The 19093-nt window shown below is 37.8% G+C and overlaps 1 protein-coding gene across 8 annotated transcripts in view; it reads left to right on the top strand.

The window, feature by feature from the left end:
* The window catches only part of Acvr1 (activin A receptor type 1), a 127425-nt gene that overhangs the window by 34771 nt on the left and 73561 nt on the right, over positions 1 to 19093 (top strand). For 3 of the 8 annotated variants that reach the window (XM_074070835.1, XM_074070832.1, XM_074070836.1), the window contains one exon: positions 16657 to 16749. The gene's annotated coding sequence lies outside the window, so the exon portion shown is untranslated. Of the gene's footprint in view, positions 1 to 7161; positions 7370 to 16656; positions 16937 to 19093 lie in introns of those variants that run through there. The other 5 variants (XM_074070829.1, XM_074070828.1, XM_074070831.1 and 2 more) reach the window with 3 other exon arrangements.

Below are 19093 nucleotides of genomic sequence, written 5' to 3'. Positions count from 1 at the left end.
GTATCCCTCCTACCCCAATATCTTTGAATCTCCATGTTTAAAATTGTGTAGTTAAAAAAAATGCCTTATTTTAGATGGTAACATTGGAGAATGGCAAAGATTGGTTTCATCAGCATTTATTCTGTGTGTTCTTCCTGAGCCTTCTCCCATTGAAGCTACCCTCTTAGATCCTGGGCCAGGTCAGGCTGTGTGCAAAGGAGACCTTACTTTGGGAACTTAATCATGTTCAGGTTAGCCCTTAGGTCTTTAAGTAAGTGAAAGAAAGAAGTGCTGTTTGAGTAGAGCAAAGGAGTATTCCTGTATATTCAAAAGAAAGGTGATCTGATGCTAGTTCTGTTTCTGTTATTGGGGGCTTAAAATCTAACTTACTTTGACTTTATTGTTGTTGTACAACAACAATAGGGATCAGTCCTAGGGCCTGGCACATGCTAGGCAAATGCTGTACTGCTGAGCTCCATCCCTAATACAGTTACTTGGACTTTTATTCATTACAAGAGGGAAGGAGCAGATATTTGAGTGTTTATTTTTGTGCCATGTTCTGGGCTTCAGAGTTTACATATATTAGCCTCATTTTAGAGGTAAAAGAAACCTTGTGGGACGAACTAACTCAAGGCTGTAGAGTCTATATTCTTGGTCACGGAGGCAGTGGAGTTACACACATACTATGAAAAGGAGTTTGATATTCCTTCTCTAGCGCCTTCAGAATGCTGGTAGGGCAGGGTGTGGGGAGCCACACTGCTTTTATTTATTTATTTGGTGGTAGGAATTCAACCCAAAGCCTTACTTGCTGTACCACAGAGCTATACCCCATGCCCCAAACATTACTTTTAAGTCCTGGAACCTTAAGTCTTGGAAGTCTCTGTGGTAGAGGAGACAAATTCATTTACTTTTCTTTACCACCCTTTTAAGCGCTCACCCTGTATCAGACACTCTTCCCAGGGCTGAGACTCAGAACTGAAGAGAATAAAGCCCTTCTGTTGTCAGAGGGTCGTGATCCTTTCCCAGCGGGCAAAGCCAGGGGTGAGAACAGAGTGGATACCCGAGCACCTGGGGAAATGAATTTTGAGAAAAACACCTGTGAATTGTGTCCAGTTTATCCTCCCAAAATAGAGGTCTTGGAGTAGAGGGAAGACCTTGTGTTTTATGTGAGGAATGCTTTCAGGTGCAACCTGTGTTTCCTTTTTGGAAACAACGTGCAGGTTTTGAGCTGTCTCAGTGTTCCTGCCTATGGGCTGTCTTCCTGCAAGACCACTCCCAGTGCCCATAATATCCCAAGCATAGTTTCATCTCTCTTTTGACTAAAGATGTTAGAATAACGTCTGTGAGCAAACTGTGTTCTTTTGATAAAACTTTATATAAGCATCTTCTTTATGTTAGGCCTTTCTTGATACAATTTTTATTTAGATGACAAACTAAAAAGACCGCTCTGAGGAAGTATGACCCCTCAGTGATTAAAATGAAATATTGAATGGCCTATAGCATGTCATGCCTGCTCTTCTGTTCCAGCTTGTCTTTTTCTAAAGGTCAGGCCATCACCATGCCAATTTTATATGTTTAAGGACCTGGATGAATTCCAGGTGTGACACTTTGGTTTTAATTTTCATACAATGGCTTGGTAATATTCTTGACAGATGCTTGTGTGTCCATATTAATGAAGAATAGCAATGCGTGTTGAAGTCATGGTCATTTGGGTGAGGTGTCTTGCTTTCAGTTTTCCGTTCACTGGCCACTGCTGAGCCTTTGAATGGTGTCTACACATTAGATACTAATCTGAAGTTCTCGCTAATTCTGCCAGAAAACTTCTGGTTGAGGGTCCCTTGCTTTTATCACTGTGTCCAGCCCTGCCGTGGGGAGGAGCTAAGTGACTGTCCATTGTGAGTATTGCCAAGTGATTTGTTATTCATTATTGAGGTAAAGAAGTTTTACATACATTAGAGCTGATTCAGCTGTCTATTCTATCTTTCAGAGTGGGAAAAGAAGGGAGTCCAAAGATAAGTCAAAGTCACTATTTTTTTAGTTGGCAAAAGGTAAAAACTATTAAGAAGAGGAAGGAAATGAGTATTATAAAAGTCAGGATTATGATTGTAAGAGCTTCAATAATAGTAACAACTTACTCTGTAATGGTGCTAATAGAAGGTTCTATTCTGAGTGCTTCACATATATTCACTCATTTAGTTCTTATAATGACTCTGTGAGGCAGGTATGATTTTTAATTCTATGGATGAAGGAGATGAGGCACATTAAATTCATGCCCAAGGCCTTTGAGCACCAAATGACAGGGTCAGAATCCTAACTCAGGCCATTTAGCTCAGTCTGAGTTTTAATGCAAGTGTAGAGGAAGAAAAGGAATCATGATTGAGGGCATGTGGAGTAAGGGGTAGAGGGCTGGCAACTTCCTAAAAAAAGAAACATAGAACTCTTGCTAAAGGTTTCAATTGCTTTTATTTTATTTTATTTTTTTGAGACAGGAGCTGGCTGTGTAGCCCAGGCTGGCCTCAAACTCACAACCTTCCTGCTTTAGCCTTCCAAGTGCTGGGACTGAAGGCATATACCATCATGTCCAGCTTTCAGTTGCATTTTTATTATATTTAGATTGTTTTTGTCCGTTTGGGCAAAATACCAAAACACCAGAGACTGGGTATCTTGTAAAGAACAGAAACTTACTTTATATACTTTGGGAGGCTAGGAAGTCAAGAGTATGGCACTGGCAGAGTCAGTGTCCATGAGGACTTCTTGGTTCATAGGTCTGTTTTAGGTGTGTCCTCACGTGGTTGAAGGGACCAGGCAGCTCTATTTATAAGAGTAGTAGTCCCTCAAGGGCCCTAACCCCGTGAGATACCATACTTATCATCTAATTGCCTCTCAAAGGCCCCGTCTCCTAGTATTACATTGGTGACTAAGTTTCAACATGAATTTAAGGGACCGTAAACATTTAGGCCATACCATGGATATATATACATGTATAAACATGTATATATGTGTGTGTGAATAGTGGTATCTATGTCCATGAATTCTTATGTTTTTGAGAAATGGCAGTCAATGTCTTCGTGAAATACTCAGTTCCTTTGCCATTCTTGCTATTTGACATACAATAAACCCCACAGTTGGGAACCACTCATCACCTCTAGAGAGAGAACATAGTCATATATGGAAACTTTTCCCAACCCTGGTGCGGTCCTACTTCTGTGGAGTACTCACATTTATTTGACTCTTTAAAAAAATAATCTTGCACATTGAACTTGTCTTTGCCAAAGGCACTAGGAGTTGACTGTAACTCAGAAGTAGAAGTTAAAGTGTTATTTTTTTTTAAAAGTGTGTGTGTGTGATAGGAAAGGCCATCTAAAAATGTATTTAAAATAAAATAGTTTCTAGACATGTATGTCTCATATATATATATTTATATGTAAAAAAAATATATTTTTTTTGCAGTATCAGTGATTGAACCTATGGTTTTGTGTATGCTAGGCAGGCACTCTACCACTGAGCTGTATCCCTAGCCCTTTGTGTTTTGAGACAGTGTACACACGCTGGCCTTGAACTTGACCTTGAGAACCTCCTGCCTCCACCTGAGTGCTGGAATTACAGGCGTGTACCATCATGTTCAGTTTGTGACCCATTCTTCATGTGTCCAAAGTAAAAAACAATGGAAGTCCATCTCACAGTTGTGTTAACCCAGTCTAATTCTGGTGATAAGCTCTAAGAGACTCAGTTGAATTTATGCTAGTGTATGTTGTCTTAAAATAATCCTGACAGTACAGTGCTGGCAGAATCAACTACTAATGCTATCCACAAATCAACTAAAAATTTTCAAAACAATTACCTAAGGGTCCCTTCCCCAATAGTTAATGCATTCAAAGTTAAAACTAACAAAATCTACCCTTTCCCACTGCCAGTTTTAGAAAATAAGCCATTTAAAACTTTAGAAGATTATTACTTCCCTCTGGGACTCAAAATGTAAAAGAGCAGTCAGGGAGATAAGTGCTTATGAAATGGACTAGGATTTAGTGACCTGAACATCAGTTGAATTTTTCTCAGAATTGTTAACAGTGTGAATGGTAAACATCAGCAATTGGTAATGTTTTTATTTCCTTTTTATATTTATTGTACTTTTATGTCCTGTTTCTAATTGAAACAGTCCTGAGGGTATTGACTATCTTGCTGTGGCTGTTGCAGTGACACTCAACTTTGAGTCACCTGGAGAGCTACCCACCTTCCAGCACTTTAATGTGCAGCTAAAGGTGTGACCAATGGGCTCATTCTGTCCTTTGGCCTTGGTCTTTTGAGTAATCCTTGCCTGTCCCTCTTCTTTAGTCTACCAAATTCATTCCACTGAGCTCATTTACATGCTGGGATTCAGGGATGAGAACATCCCTAAAGGCAATTTCTGTGGATAAGCACTAGCTTGCTAACTTACTGGTCTCTGGAGGAACTTTCAATGAGAGAATTTAGCTCCTCTGTCTGGGGGGAAAATAAGGCTGGCAAATTGCTAATCTCTAGCTCTTCTTAAATTTCTTTTCATTATTTATTTTGTTTTCTTTTATTTGTGGGAATTAAACCCAGGGCCTTACACAGGCTAGCTATGGACTCTGCTACTGAGCCATACCCCTAGACCTTAAATTTCTTTTTAGAATTATGTATGGCATAAAGTTTATACATATGTTATATATATATATATATAAAACATATATATACACACACATACATATATATATATATATACACAACTATATATGCATGTACATATGTAAAGTTTTTTCCTTTTAATCATTGATTGGACAGCTAGAGCAAATTTTAAATAAGAACGGTATTTAAACCTCTATGAAGAATTAATTTCAGGGTGGGGATATAGCTCAGTGGTAGAGCACTTATCTGGCATACATGAGGCTCTGGGTTTGATGCCCAGTACCAGAAAAAGCAACAACAATAAATATGCAAAGAATTAATTTTACATTAGAAATTCTGGTCCAGTTGGGAATTTGGGTTATTAATGGTAAGTATGGGTTGTTCATATTGTCAGGTAAGTTGCCTGAGAGTTGCAGTATTACAGATGATCAAAAAGCTGATGTTTAAACTTGTGCTGATATAAATTAATCACAGGTATGGAATCTCAAGGCTTTTGATGAAAAGACAATAACACAATCATCTTCAGACATGTTTCATTTTATGGAATTAATCTATAAAAAATGAATCTGGGTACAAAACTATGTGCTCTAATTAAAACTAACCAAAATCAGGAGGCTATAATTCCATTAGTGGACTGAATGCTTAATGACACAGGAGATTAAAGTATGGAAAATATATGTGCTTTGTGGTTGTTCATATAAGATTACTTAAGAATCCAGAGATTTAAGTCATAGATAATGTAGTCTTGATAATAGCATGTAATTCTGGAAGCAGGCCTATGTACATCCTCCCACCCTCATTACCCTCACTCCAAAGTATCCTTGGAACTAAAAGAGTACTCCAGAGGGGTTTCCCCCAGCTCAGATAGACTGGCCTCAGTTCTGATTCTACACTTACCAAAATTCTTACTATTTTTTGGTCTTCCCCTTTATTTTCTCCCATATCTCCTGTGTCCTTTCTTAGATATTATTCTATGTTAGTTATATCAATCTGAACTTGGTGTTGATTGGCATTAGTCTTCCTCTGATAAGTAGGTGGTGTCTGCTATTTTATAGATGGGGATACCAGCTTAGAGTAATATGCTGAAGATCCCAATGCCTGGGAAATGATAGACAAGTTTTAATTTCTAAGCTGTGTGACTCCCAAGTTTGGCTCTTTCCACAAGAATGAACTGGAGACAAAGTATGTCCAGATAGTTAAACAAACACAGCATAGCATGTATTCAAGGTGGGGAAGAACTGTTGAGAACATGGCATTGTTATGGTCTGTGTTAGTCAGCTTTCCATTGCTATGACAAAAATATTTGAGATAATGAACTTTAAAGGAGAAGAGATTTTTTTGGCTTATGGTTTCAGTGCTTAGGTTTGGTCCTGTTGCTTTGGGCCTCTGGTAGTACAGTACATTGTGGAAAGAGAGATAGATGATAGAGTCAGGGTCCCAATATCCCTTTCAAGGGGATGACCCCAGTGACTTAACTTCCCTCCATCAAGCCCTACCTATTAGAGATTCCACCACCTCCTAATAGTGCCACAAGCTGATGACCAAGCCATGTTAAAACACATAGGATTTAGGGGGACACTTCCAAATCATAACATGGTAGGAGGAAGAACACACCTATTCCTGACTGTTGTCCCTTTAGTCATGGTGACTACAAAGATCTGGAAGGAGGCCAGTCAGTGAGAGAGTTCAGTGGCAGGAATTGTATGGGGGCATGGCTCCAAGTGAATAACTCAAGAATAATTTTCTAAGAAAAAAAGTTAACATTTTTCTTATAAGATGAAACATCTCTTTTCCTATAGTTTATTGACAACATCTTAGTTTTTTGTAATAGTACATTGTTAGCCTAGAAATTGAGTGTTCACTTGCTCTCGCTTTCTCACTGACTTTCTCTATCTCCTTTCTCTCTCTCTCTGTCTCCTCTCATCTTCTCTCTTCTCTGCTTCTCTCTCTTTTCTTTTTCCCTCCCTCCTTGCCTCTCTCCCTCTCTTCCCTCCTCCCTTCTTCTTTCCTTCTCTTCATCTCCCTTTTCATTATGTGCCGGAGTAGGTAATACTTCTTTGTTTTCAAATGTAAGTCAGTAGGAAGCTGTGGTTGTGTGTATATGTTTGCCTAACACATTCTTTTTGTGTAAAATAAGAAACATTTGTAGATCTCTCTTAGTCTCTTTAACATGAGGGGGTGTTTTTCCTTTGAATTAAAAGTCAAGACAAAGGGCTGGCATAGTGGTTCAAGTTGTAGAGCTCCCTGCCTAGCAATTGCAAGGCCCTGAGTTCAACCCCCCACTAAAAAAACAAAAACAGAAATACGCAAACCAAACCAACCAACAAAACCAAAAACAGTAAAAGTCAAGACAACACTAAAAGTGAGTTCTGGCAGGCCGATTTCCTTTTTTGCCATTTCATAATTATCTTTTTTATTGTTCCTATTTCTCTGTAGGGTCCCTCTTTTGCTTTGAATCCATTATCAAGGTATACCCATTCATTTAGATTAGCATTAATTAAGGAACTATTTTTTATAAGGCTATCTCTGATATTTCAGAGATACATTCTGCTTTTTGTTGAAGAGTTCAAGACTTGCTGGAGAAACAGAAGTAAAACTGAAAACTGAAATGCTTTTTTGGGGACACCAGATGAGAAGGCATTTGTCCCAGACAGGATGTGGACATGGAGCTTCAGGAGATGATGCTTGAGCTAGTCCCGAAGTATAGGAATTTGCCATATTTCCAGACTAAAGCCATTTCTGGCAGGTAAGTGCAAGGGTGGTAGGTGAACGAGCTCTTGATGTCCTTAGGAAGCTGTAACGTGCAATCAGGGTGAGGGCATCCCCGTGAGGTTGGAGATGTTTTGGGTCACATGGTGAACATCAAGAATCTGTGCCTGGTAGGAAGAGCCATTGACAGTTTTAAGCAAGGAGAGGCAGCTCATTTGGTGTGAGTAACTACACTGCTGCAGTGCACAGAGGATTCATGTGGGGTATTGTGGGGGAACTTCAGGGCTGAGATGAGGCAGAGATGGGGTTTGCAAGATGAACTCAATTTCTCGGTTCCTTGTCAGAGTTTATAAAGGAAGAGCAGTAGGTTTGGGGTGGTGATTGAGGTGGACATGATGACTTTAGTCTTAAGAACCTACATAGATTCTTATGCTCTCTGAGAGACTGCCAATGATAGATACCCATTGTTTTTCAGCTTCTCTTTTTCTTACTCAATTATCCTTTGACTGGGAAGCAAGTTATTGTTAAGCAAATTAAATTAAAAAGAAACCTCTATGAATTAAGACTTGAAGTGCAAAATTAAAAATGTTTTTACTTTTTTTCTATAGAGTAGGTTGGGTGGGAAAACCATCTTTAGAGTATCCCGTCCTGTTAACTTAATTCTTCAGGAATACTGCTAGCAATAGTTAAAAAAAAATTATCTAAACAGATCATCTTTGAATTGGAGGTAAATTTAGCGACTTAGGCTACTGTCCACAGTTTTATAGTAGGAAAACTGGATACCAGAGAGTGTGAGTAGCTTCCCAGATTCACCCAACAGGAGTGTGTGTTTGGGAGGGTGTTTTCCCTATTAGAACTTGATGATGCCCTGCATAACCCCATAGAGATGATGGAACAGCTTGAAGAACTGTAATGCTCAAGACCACTCAGTCAGTGGTGGCCCAGAGTTACCTAAAGTCTTGACTTTAATTTTATTTTAAACTAACACAGTTTTTATAAGTTAAGAACTGTTTGTCCACTTCTAGTTTGGAAAGGATGCCACCCAATTATGAAACTCAAAGATGAGCCAAGTGTGATGGTACATCTCTATAATCCTAGCACACAGGAAGCTGAGGCAGTTTGAGGCCAGCCTGGCAAAAAAACCAAAACAAAAAAAGAAAACAAACCTCAGTACAGGACAAAACACACAGCCTGTCTGACATGAATGTAGAGACGTATACGCAAGTATGCACCATAACAAGAAAACAAGACCACATAACAAATTGCTCATTTTTCCTTTCATTTTTAACTTTATTGAATCTACTTTTGCTTGTTGTTTTGTTCTCTGTTGCCCGGAAGTCTTGGGAATGTCTATATGTTTATGAACAAATAATTTCACTAAATAATTAGAAAAAAGAGTGTTGATTAACTTTTATTTAGTCTTCTGTTGTTGGAACTTAATTAGGGAGAGTGACCTGGTGAGAATTTTATTTAGGTTGTAACTGACATAAATATTTATAAGAGGCTATAGGAATATTTGGTACTTTGTGCACATGCTTTGAATTTGAAGCCTAGAGTAGAAACTTAGCCAGATATTGATAGAGTTTTCTTTACCAAGTTTATGTATTTATAATTGTTACTGCTATTGTTTTTTTTTTCCTTTTGTAATTTCAATCATCATTCATTCCAAATGTATTTAAACCAGACTGGCATGATGTTAGTCCAAGCATTGGAAATATAGACTTTCAAGAGGGTCCTTGTGGAAGCCTTGCTAAAATAGCTGTATAGTGAGATAAATAAAGACACAGCTTAGGCGAAACAAAGTGCCAGACACTCCATTAGAAAACCAGAAAATCTGGTCCTGGCCCAGTGGGTGGCATCCTTGCGAACTCTTGTAAATGTGCTTTGAGATCATGAGCTGATGAAAGCCTGTATGGTATTATGTGTGAAGGTAATCATCAAGGATTACCACATTCTGGTGAGACAACACTTAAAACATGGATGCCTCATGGTCATGGGAAGGACTGAGGTCGTGCTTGTGAAAGCTGAACCGAGTCTAATTACCATTCAAGTCTTCTTCTGTTGAGGGATGGTGGGCTGGGAGAATGGAAGAAATGGCGGGTTCCTCCTTTCTTACTTCTGCCTGTTCTTAATCTCTCTCCAAATCAAGATGCTCTGATTATTTACTCTGAGCCTTTGTGAAATACAGATGTAGCTGGGATTGAGTATTCGAGTTTGTACTTGGTAAATGTAATGGAACTCAGTTCTTACCCAAGAGTTGACCTGACTCTAAGAGTCTGCTACAGGCTCCTTAAATGGTGAACTGAGTGAGGGCTGATGGGATTAAAAAAATTACACATAAGATATGAAGGAAAGATGGGAAGATAAAGGGCGAAAGTCTGATGAATCCATTGTATTTCTTTATTGAGCTACCAACTGTTCTAAAAGGCCTATATAGAAAGGCTTGCTATGCAATTAGTAATGTCATTTGTCCCAAAATACTGTGTCCATTTTTTCTTCCCACACTGATGTCATCAGGTATAGGGAAAGACATGGGAGAAAGTGAGAATAGAGAAGGAAGAGAGGGAGAAAGGAGTGATTATGTGGGCTATGAATGAGGTATCAAGATGGTTGTGTCTGTGTGTCTTTCTGTCTTGGATAGAATCTGTCCTCTTTTTTGAAAGCACAAATTGTATGTAGTGAGGAGATGACTATGGGAAATTCTGTTTTAGTCAGTAGACTTCCTATTTGGTGTCTTAAGAATTCTCCTATGCTCCCAACAGTAGAGGAGTGAGTATGGTCCCTTTGAGTATGGTCTTTCATAGTCTCTTTTTTAGGCTTTTCTGCAGAGCCCTTTATAATAACAGTAATTTTTTAGCCGGGCATGGTGGAGGAAGGATGATGTTGAGTTCAAACACCAGTCTAGACAAGACCTTGTCCAAAAGCAAAATAAAAATGAAAGAGCTGAAAGTTTTTTTTAAAAAAATTTTATCTAATCCCTGACTTGTCTCTTATTTCTAATATTTTCACAATAAAGATGAAAGGTAGAGGGGGAAAAAAAAATGAAAGTGCTGAGAGCATAGCTCAAGTCATAGAGCACTAGTGTCAGGCCCTGGGTTCAATGCCCAGTAAACCCTTCTCCCTAACAGTAAAAGTAATTTTCATGAATCACAATGGTCAAATTCCATCTACTTCATTGGAGTCAACCTCAGTCATTTTCACTGTCTTCTTATTTCTTAACTATGGAGTTTATAATAATAATTAGCATTTACTAGCACCCACTGTATGCATTGTACTTCACATGTGCCACTCTGCAGGGAAGTCACGATGCCCATTTTGTCTGTGGGGGCTGCTGCACTGACTGTTGGCTCAAGCTACATGACTCGTGGTTGGTAGGGCTAGGACTCACTCAACTTTTTGGACTTTGGTGTGAGCCTGAAACTTTCTTCATCTACTATGGTCTACTGCCTTTGTTCCCTCAAGTTTTACCCTTGATCCTCTTACTTTGTATTTCTGGCACAAATAAATTAGTCTTTGCCTGGACAAATGAAAGGGTTTTTGATGGACCGCCAAACCACTTCAGTGGAGGGTTTTGAGGTTACAAAGTATAAGCAGGTTATCTTCAGAAGTGTATCCTGGTATTTAATTACACTCAGTAATTAAGGAATTCACAGTGGGTCCCTCTCCTCTCAGCCAAATTGTATGTTAAATTCTAGAGGAGAAAGATGCTCAGGTATTTGGGCCTTAAATCCCATCACTGGGACCAAAACATTAGGAAGCCTACCTTCATTGTATCTTCTCTTTGGCCAGTCTTTAAAGCTGGAAGACAGATTCTCTTTTCCTTAAAACATCTTGGAGATTTTCTTCTTCCTCATGTCCTGGCTTTTCTCTCTAACACTTTTTCCTTCTTTCTTTAAAAGTCTAGTGAGTTTGGTCCCTAATTTAATATCTAGATATATATGTGGAGAGAGAATAGTGTTTTTGTGGTAAAAATTTTTTCCCAGAATTTCTTGGAAAATGTAGTATATATGTTTTCCCAAGCCCTAAGAAAAATGAGTTATCAGTTAAGTGGGGAAAATGTTATAATTCTACTGCCAGAGCTAAAATAGTCAACATAGACACCCTACTAGATAGAAGGACTCTGTTGGTATCAAGTTGAAAGCACAAACAGGAAAAGGTGACCCTGGCGCTGAAGGATAAGTTTGACATTTCTTAGAACCAGGGCAGGATAGGAGCATGTGGGAGAGAATTGTCACCATCGCTTGTAGCTGTTGCTGTGTTGTAAATGTATGTTTGTGGCCCAGTCTGCTACTGCTGTTGAGTCATTCTTGCAAATAAAATAAGTTTATATGCATAGCATATACAAATTCTATGCGTAGTATTCCAAGAAAAAAGTTTCAGAAGTAAAATAACTCTTAAGTTGGCAGTTTCTGTGTGCTGCTATCAACTTGGGTCATAGATTTGGATGTAGGTTATTGTAGAGGTCGACAAACCTTCTCTCTAAAGAGGCAGATAATATTTTAGACTTCATAAGTCTTTTCATAACTATCAACTCTGCCGTTTCAGTCTGAAAGCAGCCACAAACTAAATGTAAAATGAATAAGTGTGCCTATTCTGATAAAACTTTTACTTATAAAAATAGACTGTGGGCTAGATTTTGCCTGGTATTAGAATACCATCCAATAATTTTTGCTGGCATGTTCCAGATTTTAATATTTGCTACAGGGCATAATTCTTTGTAAATAACATTAAGCTTACTGCTTCTTATTATCAGTGTTTTTAGATACTCATAATATAAGAAAAGAAAGTTTGGAAGTGTTTTTGGTTGTTGCTGTCTTTTAATTTTTTTGAGACAGGATCTTGGTGTGTTTCCCAAGCTGACCTTGAATTCCTTGACTCAAGCAACCCTCATATCTCAGCCTCCCAAGTCACTGAGTCTGTAGACTCAGCCACCATACCTGGCTTGTTTGGATGTATTTTAAGAATGGTATGTTTTTAGAAATTTTGGAGAAATTCCTGGAAATTCCCACTTTTTATCCCTAAATCAAAGATTAATATTTGTTGAGATTTTGGAAACTTCCATAGTCGGGGAGCTGTTCTCTCTCATCCATACTCTACTTCCTGATTTAATTGGCACTCACAACTTTATGTGGCTCTCTCTCTTCTGCTCTGTGATATTCCCTGGGGCTATCAGTGTTTAGGACATGTGTCCTATTTTTTTACCCCTTTGGGGAATAGAAATCTTGGGAAATGGCTGATCTACTGCCTTTCTTCAGAATTACTAGTAGTTCAGCCTTGCCTTTCTTACATGTTCAAGTGTCTGAGTAGATTTTTCTTGAAGGACACTAAATATATGCTTAGTTGTGCTGACACTATTTTTTTTTTCTTTTCCATAATGCTGGAGTCAAACCTAGGGCCTGGTGCATGGTAGGCAAGTGCTCTACCACTAAGCTAAATCCCCAGCTCCCGGTGTTACTGTAGAGCCAATCAAGAAGACATTTGTAGTATTGTGCAAATGATTTATGTTTTTATTTGGTATTGGTATGTTTTATCGTTTTCTACCTTAATACTTTACCACTTTAATTACTAGAAAGCATAGACAGGAAAGAGAACCAGAACATATACTATGAACATTCAGTTGAATACTTACTGTAAAGAGACAATTGAACATAGTGCAATTAAGAGCACAGATTTTTGGAGGCAGAAAAATATGAACTGATTTACTACTTATTAAAAAATGTAATGTTGGCCACTCTTACTTAAACCTGCCTGAAGACTGTTTTCTTATGTATAAAATGTGAATACTGGTTCCTCTCAATTTTGTGGTTGTTACTAGGATTAAATCAAACAATGCAAATGTGGTTAGCACAATATTGGAACTAAGTGATTATTAGTAACTCTTATAGATGAGGGTATCTTCTCTGCTTCACAGAAAAGGAAACCAAAACTTACAGAGATGAAATGAGTTGTATAGGTCACATTGAGTAGGTTGGGAAACTCAGTTTCACTGCTTCATAAGTCCATGCTCTTCCTACCATATCCTGTGTCTTTGGGTAATTTTGGTTAGTGGTAATTCCACAGCAAGGTACACTGGTTTATTTGGGCAGTGGGACTGGGTGGATAAAATGAAATGGTAAGGGCAGGGATTTGTAATATTTGGAAGTCACAATTTATAGATGCCAAGAATGCAGTTAGAACAAAAAAGTTCAGAAGACTGGTCCTGATTTTATTTTTCTTGTTGCTTAGCTGCTTTGTTGACTGCCAAGAACTTGTTTGATTTTACTTTTTATGCTTCCCTGTTACTCATATTACATCATATTACAAGGACTTTTAAGAAGCTGTGTATCTTTTAAGATGGATTAAAGACAAATGTACTGCTAATTTCAATGTCTACAATTGGAGCTAAAAAGTTGGGTTGGATTTTTTTTTCCCTTCTTTATGGTCACCCTCCCTCTCTGCCCCCCTTCACCGGAATGTGCTTTTGACCTTTATGGGTCAGATTCTCACACAGCTTGAGTAGCTGCCAGTAATTAAAACTCCATAGCCAAACAAACATGTTGGCTAAATTTTTGGAAAAATTTTAGGTCAATGAAAGTTTAATGCAAAGTTGCGGAGTGAGTTATATAGATATTCATCTTAGAGCACTGATTTTAATTAGTGCATAAGTCTTTTTGAGGGGTGGGGTTCCATTTTATTTTTTAAACCATTCTTAGGGTTTTGAACAGAGTTGCTGCTGAGCTTGCTTTTACTGTAATGAAGAGTATTGGGGCGGAGGGTAGGGGGTCCTAAGTAGAACATGCAAAGATTTTCTTTGACACTTTAGCACTTACTTTACCATTCTTTTCTTTCCCATAATACCCCACAGTTTTGACTTTAATCCATGGGTTATTTGAGAACCCAATGCATTTTGAGAGAAATGTTAAATTATATTTAATTTCCAGATTTGACTTTTATCCAGTAATTCTCGAGCACCAACTATGTATTGTGAAGAAGGGATGGGACAGAATAATATGTGAACTTCACTTAATTTCAAGTTGATTTAAAAAATTTTTTTTGATGGGACTTGGGTTTGAACTCAGGGCTTTGGGATTGCAAAGCAGGTGCTCTACCACTTAAGCCAGTGTACTTTGCTCTGGTTATTTTGGAGGTGGGTCTTGAGAACTATTTGCCCCAGCTGGCTTTGAACCACAATCTTCCTGATCTCCTCTTCCCAAGTAGCTAGGATTACAGGTAAATCTTCAGTGCCCAGCTTAAGTTGACTTTTGAAACACACCCAGTTAATGGTAGAGATGTGAGTGCCAGATTGAGTCATATAGAATATGAATGTCAGAGAATTAGAATAAGAAAGATCTGGAAAATATAAGAATCTTCTGAGGCTGGCATGGTGGGTCACACCCATAACCCAGCTATTTGGGAGGTGGCAATCTGGAGAATTGTGATTCAAAGCCAGCCCAGCCCCTATACCCCCCACCAACATAAAAGTTAGTGAGACTGCATTTTAATAAGCTGAGCCTGGTGGCAAGCACTTGCCATCCAAGCCACATGGGAGTTGTAAACATAAGGGCTCAAGTTGTAGTGTGTCTACTTATCAAGAGGGAGGCCCTTGAGTTCAAACCCCAGTACCACTAAATAAATAAATAAATAAATAAAGAAAGAAAGAAAGAAAGAAAGAAAGAAAGAAAGAAAGAAAGAAAGAATCTTCCCAGGAGACTGAAAAGAGGCAGAGACAGGAGAACCTGAATGCCGTCTTGAAGGATGGGATGGGAGGGAATTCTGTGCAGTGAAGGTGACAAGGCTGGATGGAGCAGTTTTAAAAAGTGACTGATAGTGTTGTTTAGTGGTGAGCACTTACTTAGCAAGGCTTTGGGTTTGATCCCTAGCATCACAGATAAAACAACAACAAAAACCCAAAACAAATCAATCTCTGATTTTTAAACAGAGAATCAGAAAAAAGTGTGTGACAGCATTTATGTATTTTCTTGCTTATCTAAACCTCCCAGTGATACAGCACCTGTAATTTAAAAGAAACAATAGACCCTAGGCAGTCGAGCTTTGTACTGGCCTACTCAGGTCTACTCCTAAAATGAATTAATTGTTGGCAGAGGGGAAAGCAACATTAGTGCTTAGTGCCACCAAATCTCTCTGGCCCCATGGTCTGAGAAAACACCAGCATTTCAACAGTCTGTAATGAAACTGAAGGGTTTGTAAGCATCGCTCAGGGGAAGTTTGTTTTTAAGAATGTTTACTTTAGGAACGGATTTTTACTCTTTAACTTTGCTCAATTTCATGGCAAATTTCAGGTTGACCTCTCTTCAGAAAGATTTTTTTTTTGTGTCTTATTTTTAGTGTGCCTTTCATGTGTCTGGATTTTCTTTTCAGATAGATTAGGAGCCTTGGTTTAAACTGAAGTGAAGGATGGTTTTGATAGCTTTTGCACAACTTTCCCCTTGTATTCTAAGGTAAATGGGAAGGTTTTTCTTTTCCACACAATTATTTAGGAATGTTCTATCGTGGGTTTATTTTTTGCTTAGATTTATTTACATGGAAGTTTTCTTGGCAAAATGTTGCTGAAAGTTAAAAAAGAAAAAAAAAAAAGGAACTGTTTTTCCAAAGGGAGTAGCGTCCAGTGCTTTGTGTTACTAATGATTTAAATGGGAAAGTTTGGTTCTAATAAAAATTTCCTCTTCCTTTGGCAAATATTGATGTTTTTCAGGTCTTCATAAAGGAAAAGGGAGCTTGGGTGGCTTTTTGTTTTTTGTTAGTTATCTAGAGTATCCCTTCCCTTCCGCTTTATGCTCCCCACCATTGTTTTATTGGTCTTTGAACTAGATTATCTACTGCTAAGAATGTTGCTTGAAAATGGACCAAAGTCAGATATTTCTGAGTGCTTACTTGAAAAATGGTTGCTCTGTTATCCTGGATGTCTCTAGTAGGGATCAGGGGTCTGGAAAGGGAGAAAGACTTCATTCTGTCATTTGTAATGTCCAGACTTAAAAAAAAAAACAAAACCCAACTTCATGTAATAATTAATATACACAGTCATTGTTTTCTGTTTGAATTTTTTCATTAATAGTATAAAGTACATAGTATATGGACTTTAAGGTTTACTAACTTCTTAGTGGGCTTGTGTCATTTATAAAAATATTTAAAGACCAATGTAGATCTGTGACCTCAACGTACTGCAAAATAGTGTTTTTAAACTTTTCCATCCTTGCCCTACTTGTAAAATGGCTTTGATTTTTTGGTTACAGTTGAAAAGCTTGTCAAGTGTATACTTCCTTTAGCCAGATCATTGGCAACTGCACAATTTTCTTCTGCTTAGCTGGTTTTCTTCTTTCTCTGCAGCCCTGAGTGCTATAACAAGACTGCTGAAGAAGTCGTAATTCCAGAAGACTCCTGGAGCACCTCTTCCACTGCCCAGGTCTCCCAGTGAACACAGTGAGTGAAGCTCTAAGCAGGGCACGTTGCTTGAAGGACGTTGGGCAGATGTGACTAGAGGCAGCTTTCAGGTAGCTGACTGAGCTTTCCCCAGGACCTCTCTGAGCAGCATCGCCAGAGCCACCAGTACAGTCATTTCAACACATCACCTCTTTTAATGCTCTTCAGCAGAGATCAAATCTACAAGGTAAATTCTTTGCTGCAAATGATTATTTTCTTACTTTATGTGAATCTATCGTAAGAAAGTTCAGAGCAGGCTACTAGTTCTTAGTTCTTGCATTGGCTGAATGGTAGACTTTTTGTGGGGTGGATCTGTACAGCTATTTTTTAACTTTGGCCAAGTTGTTCAGGCACTACTCTTTTCCTACATGTAAAATGCTTCTGCTGGTCTTTCTTCCCTTAGGGCCATAACCCTTATTTTTTCCCTTTCACTTTTATCATATGAACCATTTTATATAGAGGCATTTTTTATATACAAAATATGCATATTAATTATGTTTAAGAATTAATGCAACATGATTACATATTTTGTTTTACAACTTGCTTCTGCCCTTTATTTGAAATATTGTGGACATTTTTTCTTTAACCAGAATTCAATTTCAATCTAAGTAATGCCTGCTTAGCCTTCCTTATATGACTATTAACATAATAATAACCAGTTCTCCAGTGAGAGGTTAGCCTGTAATTTAAAAGTGGTAGGGGGAGGGGAGACCTTTCACATTAGGGAGCAAAACCAGGCCATGAGTGTTGACACTGGGCTTTTAGTTATAGTCATTAAGGATGTGAGTTTGTTTTCCAAGGCAGATGATGTACTGTTGCAGAGGTATCAGTTGTGTCACATTTTCATTTTCTGGAGGCTATGTTAATATTACAAGCATGGTTGTTAGTTCTGGCTGCTATTCTTTAGCATTTTGAGGTATTTTCTTGCTCATGTAAGGTGATGTGATGTTAAATTGGTTTTAAGAGGACGTAATGAATAACAGGGATGACATTGAGAGACTGACTTTATTTTGTATATTTATTTAAGGGGAAAAGTGGGGGAGAAGATGATGGCTTATAGTTAACCATTAATTATGAAACAGGGTTAAAATTACTTAGCTCAATTGTTTCCTAATGTGGCCAGCAGTGAGAATCACCAGAGTTTTCAGGTATCTGTCATTGGGAATGAATGAATGAATGAATGAATGAATTTTTGTTACTATATGAAGTATTTAGTATTTAAGATTTAAAAGATACAAAAGAGTGTGTGTGTGAAAAGTAAGTCTCCTCCTCTCCTTGTTCCCTAAGAAGTATCCAGTTACCCTTCTGGGCAACCAGTGTTACCATTCCCTTATATATTCTTTCAGAGCATATGTAATAAACAACATGATTATGGAAGCCATAGATGGTTATATATTTTTTAATACAAATGGTAATAATTTGTAAGTTTTGAATCTTGTTTTCATTGAAATATTATTTCTTAGGCATTCTGTATTAGTACTGCATTCATTTTCAGTGGATGCCTGGTATTTCACTGTAAAGAGGTACTGTAATTTACTTAATCAGTACTAACCAGTATAATATTATTAACCAGTATAATACTGATGGGCATTATAGATCATTTGCAGTTTTTATTATTGTGAACAAGGCTGTAGGGAATAACATTGTACATATATATCTCAAACATGAGTGAGTGTATCTGTAGCATCCATTTCTAGTAGAATTGCTCGGTTAGAGGGTGTGTACATTTTAATTTTGGTAGAAATTTATTGCCAAGTTGCTCTGCTCATGGAACTTGAAAAGTTTTAAATTTCGCCAACAATGGATGATTACAGTGCTTTGCCATACCTTTGTTAATCATAATGTGATTGCCAAACTGAGGGCTTTTCTCTTTGCCAAATCCATAGATGAAAAATATCAGTCTAATATAGCTTTAATTTTCATTTGTCTTATTTTGATTGATATTGAGCATCTGTGTACTTAAAAGCCATTTCTATTTCTACCCCCCCTTTTTTGGGTGGGGTACTGGGGTTTGAAATCAGGGCCATATACTTGAAAGGCTCTACCACTAGAATCATACTTCTAGTCCTTATATTTATACTTCTGTTCCCTTTTTATGCTTATTGGATTATTGAATTTATTATCAAAATACTGACTTTTCTTATCAGTTTGTAGTTCTCTTTTTCCTCTCCTTGTGATATGTGCTATTTCTATCTTTGTTTGGTCATTGGCATAAAAATATATTATTTTCCTGTGGTGATTATTAAACATTTTGTATAGTTAAATTTTCCAGTTTATTCACTCAACAAATATTTACTGAATTTCTTTTACATATTAGGAACTTGTTCTAGGTAAATAGGTAAAT

The sequence above is a fragment of the Castor canadensis genome, chromosome 4 (genome assembly GCF_047511655.1).
Source record: "Castor canadensis chromosome 4, mCasCan1.hap1v2, whole genome shotgun sequence".
NCBI classification, from domain to species: domain Eukaryota; kingdom Metazoa; phylum Chordata; class Mammalia; order Rodentia; family Castoridae; genus Castor; species Castor canadensis.
This window is presented reverse-complemented; position numbering and strand designations above follow the sequence as displayed.